The sequence below is a fragment of the Nymphalis io genome, chromosome 7 (assembly GCF_905147045.1).
Source record: "Nymphalis io chromosome 7, ilAglIoxx1.1, whole genome shotgun sequence".
Classification (NCBI taxonomy): domain Eukaryota; kingdom Metazoa; phylum Arthropoda; class Insecta; order Lepidoptera; family Nymphalidae; genus Nymphalis; species Nymphalis io.
The window spans coordinates 12,145,906-12,152,153 of NC_065894.1; the positions used below are offsets into that span (position 1 = coordinate 12,145,906).

The 6,248-nt window shown below is 35.2% G+C and overlaps 1 pseudogene; it reads left to right on the top strand.

The window, feature by feature from the left end:
• The first annotated feature begins 316 nt into the window (after positions 1-316).
• LOC126769777 (xanthine dehydrogenase-like) lies at positions 317-1,977 on the top strand (annotated as a pseudogene).
• Positions 1,978-6,248: the final 4,271 nt, after the last annotated feature.

A 6,248-nucleotide genomic window follows, 5' to 3' on the forward strand; every position in this document is an offset into this window, starting at 1 on the left:
TCCTTCACCGTCAAGCGCGAGATGAATTATAAACACAAATTAAGCACATGAAAAACAGTGGTACTTGCCCGGGTTTGAACCCACGATCATCGGTTAAGATTCGCGCGTTCTATAACCACTGGGCCATCTCGGCCCATTTTTTTAGATTTTTTCATTTGGAATTTTTCCTATTGTTTTTTTTTTTTATTTTTTAAACACTTTATAGGAATTCTCTTAAGACTGAAGATTTTTTTAATAAAACCCGTCTTATTTTAGGAGTACGCCCCATCATTGAATATCCTCGTATTTTAATCGATATCACTGGTATAGCCGATCAATGTGTCGAAAACATATGTATCGTGACTTCTCATCTGACATATTTCTCCTTCTTCAATCAATCGATGCACAGCTAACATTGAGTAAAAATTACGTGTATTAGATTACTGTATTTTATAATTTTGACTCGAATAAGTTTATTCAAATCAAAACTAAAAATAACTCTACAAGTTGTGACTACGTAGAGCGGTGGCAAGAATTATTTGACCGTTGATTCACAATTTCGGTTCCTACCAACAGATTTCCTGTTAACAGCAATAATATTCTTATATAAATAAATATTACTTCTTTTACGGTTTCTTTTTAGGATCTGCTGGTGGTGTTACGAAAACAGTTACAATGGAAAATTTTCTTAATGAAAATATGAGAGGCAAAATAATTTCTAATGTTTTATTGCCGCCATTTAGTTACTTACAAGGTATCTGTTTTAATGCATCTTCATATAAGATTTGAGAATGAAAAGCTAAAACTAAAAAAGCATAATGAATAATTGCAAGATCCCGAAATGCAGATGCACTTATTAATGCAGCGTTTCTTTACAAGCTAAATGCAGATGATAACAGAGTCGTCAAATCAAGAATTGTATTTGGTGGATTGTCTCCAAATTTTTCACGAGCTACAAAAACAGAATAGTATCATTGGAAAAATACTTTTCGATAATAACACTTTGCAACAAACTATCAAAATTCTCTCCAACGGATTGATCGTAACTGAGCTTCGAACAGCTAGCTAGAAAACAGCTAGCAATTGGACTTTTTTATAAGGTGAAAATGTATTAATTTTTTATTTATTTCTAACAACGAGCCAAAAAGTAATTTGATACAAAAAAAGCAATTTCAATCTGACTCTGACTGACGGTCCAAAGTGAGTATTTTGTTACATGAGCGTTGAAATTAATAGCAAAATCGTGATCAATACATCACAACATGAGATTTTTAAAGCTTTTTTTATAGAATAGGTTGGTGATTGTCCATCACTGCGCATATACATTGGTGCTATAAAAATATTAATTATATTGCCATTGCCACACCCACATTGAGAACATAGTTTTTAAGTTCCTTCTGTTACACTGTCTTACTCATCATTCAAATCGGATCACAACAATACTAAGTATCGCTGTTTGGTGGTAGAATATCTAATGAGCAGGTGGTACCTACTCAGGCGGGCTTATAGGCCCTACCACGAAGGAAATAACAATATATAAAAAAATAAAATTTAAATTTCTATTACATTTAATATTATTAATATAACCATTTACAGGGACTTTTATTCCTATGTCCTCAAAACATATTAAAATCGCGTTACATCCGAAAACATCAAACTTCATCAAACACGTCCAGTTTCTACTGCTTCACAGTCGTTTCCAACAAATCCAAATATATGGCCTCTCAATGAAGCAATACCTAAAGTAGAAGCATTGGTAAGTTAACTAGGTCAATATTAAAAAAAAAAACTTACTAAATATCATATCATATCAACATATTTTAATTATAATCATAATAACATTAACAGCACCAGTGCGCAGGAGAGGCAAAATATGTCGATGACCATCCGTCTTTACCTAAAGAAGTGTTTGCTACTTTTGTGCTTACTACTATCGCGAGAGAAAACATAGATAGTATTGATGCTACCGAAGCTTTGGTAGGTATAATTAAATTAACTTATATATATATATACAATACAATTAAATTAACTTACATATATGTGAAACCCATTTTCGAGTTTCACTGACGTTACAGCATTCTATACAGCGAAAGATATTCCAGGAGTTAAACGCCACCGGAAGATCAAGATAGTATTACAAATGAACAGATACTATGTGACGGTGAAGTTTTTTATTACAACCAACTTTTAGGAATTATCGTTGCAGAATCTTATGACATAGCTAACAGAGCTCGACTTCATAGTCTGTTAGCTTTATTCTGTAGTAAAAGTCAAATACAGTAACATACGTCAACCCAAAATGGATATACGGAATATTAAAAATGATCCTAGTAGAGTTACATTATTCTCATCTATAAAAGCTACTGATAAAGGTAATGATGTAGCAAAAGTTATTAAAGATGAACAAACTATATTTGGACAATATCATTTTTGTTTGGAAAATATGTCATGTGTGTCTTGGCCAACTGAGGAAGGAATTAAAGCTACTCCTACGTCACACTACTTGGCGGCTGCTAATACGATGACGGCACGCTACTTGAACATTGATCAAAGCAGGTAAAGAAGAGTAACTTTTGAATTCACAATATATAAACGATAATTTTAATATTAATGAGTATCTAATGCTTATAAAGTAAGGTTTAAAAATACAGGGTAGACATGGAGTTTCATAGAATTGGAGGCAGTTTTGGATTGAAATTGTCTAGAGATACCCTTATAACTACAGCTTGTATTTTTTTTTATATGTCCGGGATGGCAAATGACTCTACTCCACCTGATGGTAAGTGGTAGTAGAGTCCAAACGCGACGACGGCCAGTACAGTCGGGAAGAATGTTCTGTACTAACCGTCACCGCCTTGCCGGCCCGCAAGATGCCTCTTCACGCCTCGTTTGAAGGAATCCGGGTTGTAAGAGGAGGGGAACACGTGAGCTGGTAAGGAATTCCATTTTTTGGTAGTGCGACAAAGAAAGGAGTTGCCAAATTTCTTTGTGCGCGATGGAATTGATGTCATAGTTAGGCGGTGACATCGAGAACCAGAACCAGAAGTCGAGATGGCCCAGTGGTAAGAACGCGTGAATCTTAACCGATGAACGTGGGTTCAAACCCGGGCAAGCACCTCTGAATTTTCATGTGCTTAATTTCTGTTTATAATTCATCTCGTGCTTTTCGGTGAAGGAAAACATCGTGAGGAAACCTGCATGTGTCTAATTTCTTCGAAATTCTGCCACATGTGTATTCCACCAACCCGCATTGGAGCAGCGTGGTGGAATAAGCTCCAAACCTTCTCCTCAAATAGGGAGAGGAGGCTTTAGCCCAGCAGTGGGACATTTACAGGCTGTTACTTTACTTTTACTTTTTATCGAGAACCAGCTCGCGTGGACTTAAGAAGGAAGGGGGAAGCAGGAATTAGAGAGAATAATTCCTCAGAGCACTCGCCGTGATACAGTCGATAGAAAGCGCTCAGTTCTGCTATCTCGCGACGCAATTGTAAAGGTTCAAGGGTGTTTGTGACCTTTACGTCGCCAATAATGCGTACTGCACGTCGCTGCAACCGGTCCAAGGCCTCCAGTAGGTACTTAGCAGAGCCATCCCAAAGGTGCGAGCAATATTCAACACAAGACCGTACCTGTGTTTTGTATAACAGGCACAGTTGTTGTGGCGTGAAAAAACGCCGCACCTTGTTCAGAACTCCGAATTACCGTGAAGCTGTTTTTATAATAGCCTCGATGTAATCCCTTGGACTAAGGTCGCAGCGAACGTCCATCCCCAGCATGGCGATTTTGCTTTGTATCATCAGCGGTGTGCCACAGAGGGAGGGATGAGGGTAAAATGGTGACTTTTTCGCTGTGAGAGCGCATACCTGTGTTTTCTTGGCATTAAACTCAACAAGATTATCAGAACCCCATTTGGCGATGAACTCTAACGCCCTATTGAGTTCAATGACAAGATTCTCCCGCCTCTCCTCAGTTTCCGCCACAGCCACTGCGCGTCCGTGGTATCCACCATGCACTATACTATCATCTGCATAGCAATGTATGTTCCCAAGGGAGAGCATATCATTGATATGCAAAAGAGTGAGTGTAAGAGTGTAGTATCGCTACCTACAAATTGAACCGACCTTGTAGATTTCTCTTGCCATTAAGAATTCAAACTCGTGCAATTTTAAAAAAGAATGCCTTCCTCAACGAATTATGAGGTAATTAACCAATTTATTTTTTGTAAGACATAATATCAAATAAAATCAAATTAACTCATTATTATGATAATATAATTATAGCAACGAAGTATATAGAATACGCGCCACACACATGAGAGCGGCAGCGTCACGGCTTACGTGTTGGTCATACCCCCAAGGCGTGCCAATAGACCTTTCACATATTATATAAAACATGATAAAAATTAACTGTGTACCGAATTCATTGAGATATTTATTTTTTTAGATAGGTGTAAATGGTGAAGGTGTTATCCAGTACTTGAATTATGACATTTATGATGATAATGATTATATTGTGATCTTCATAAGATCACAATATAATCATTATGATACGTATAAACGTATCATAGAAGGACACTATTACAACTGTTATAACAAGGCAAGGTTGAATTTTAGATGTTTCAATGCTATTTCCGATACTCCTTCAAATACTTGGTTTCATTCTCCAGGTACAAAATCTTTTATTATCATTAACACAACCCACTCTATAAACTAGTAAACTGTTATCGATACGCAACTATTCACTGTCTTTGTGGCAAAACTTATGTAGATTCATTCGCTAGATCCATGTTTATGTATATATACATATGACTTTCTTAGTTTTGTTTTGGGGTTCCATATGATTTATTTTTATTACTGAAATGTAATAAAATAATACTTAAATTATTTTTCAATACGTACATACGTAGAGAGTAATATTATTTAGATAAAGTTTATTTATTTATGTATTGAATCATCCAAATTACAGAATCGTATTGATGTCTTATTTTCTTCATTAGTTTGAATTATCTTCTCAATGAAAGATGAACTTAATTGAATTCAACCTTCCAACGAAGTCTTAATGTCTTAACTTTAATAGGAAGCCTAGAATATGACAATCAACGTGTCCAAACGCGGACTATAATAATTTCTATGCGCTTAGTCAGCATTTGTAATTCATTTTGTCACCGACGGTCAAAGAAAACATAGTATAATAAACTTTCATGTGTCAAAAGAGATTCTAGCAACATACAATATATATTAATGAAATAATAAACGCATTGTATATTAAAGAAATAATGAGCGCCCAAAATTCCCCTAAAAGTAGAAGGGCCCTTAGAGGCTTAGGGCATGATATATTTATAGGCTGTAACTCCACTTTTTTATAGACTATTCCATAAATATATATATAATTTACTTAATATGTGATTTACATATTAATTAAATTTATTATATATTAAAATTTACGTTTAATATAATTTTTCAGGGACATTAGGAGCCATTACTGCTGCTGAGACAATTATGGAAAGAATAGCGTACGAATTGAACCTAGATCCTCTGATAGTTCGCCTAAACGACATAGACAAAGATCAATTTGGTGACCTCATTGAAATGACTAAAACCCTTATCGATAATTCGAAATACATTGAAAGGAGAAAAACAACATATAAATATAATTCAGAAAACAGATGGAAAAAACGAGGCTTAAGATTTGTTCTTATGAGATGGAACGCAACTTACCCTTATATATTGAATATAACTTTATCTGTCTACAGCGGCGACGGTTCAGTTGCGATAACTCATGGCGGTATTGGATTAGGACAAGGAATTAACACTAAAACGATCCAAGTTTGTGCATATTTCTTAAATATACCCGTGAGTAAAATAAAAATCAAGGCCAACACAATGGCTAATCCAAATAATTCTTGTACAGTTTCGAGCTTGGGATCACAAAATTTTGCTTTAGGTGTTACAAGATGTTGTAAGGAGCTACTGGAAAGATTAGAGCCAAAACGAAAAGGTATGGGTAACCCCACATGGGAATAATTAATTGCAAGAGCATATGAAATAGGCGTTAATTTACAAGCAAATGGTCTCGCAACATTCGATGATATATATAAGAACAATCATGTATATTATCACAAATTTAATATAATAACTGTGATTGTGTTAATAATATATGGATCCAAATCGTCCAGGCGCTTACTCAAATACACAAAAACAATCATCAAAATTGGTCCAGCCGTTTAAGAGGAGCTCGGTGATAAATACATATAAAGAAGATTTATATATACA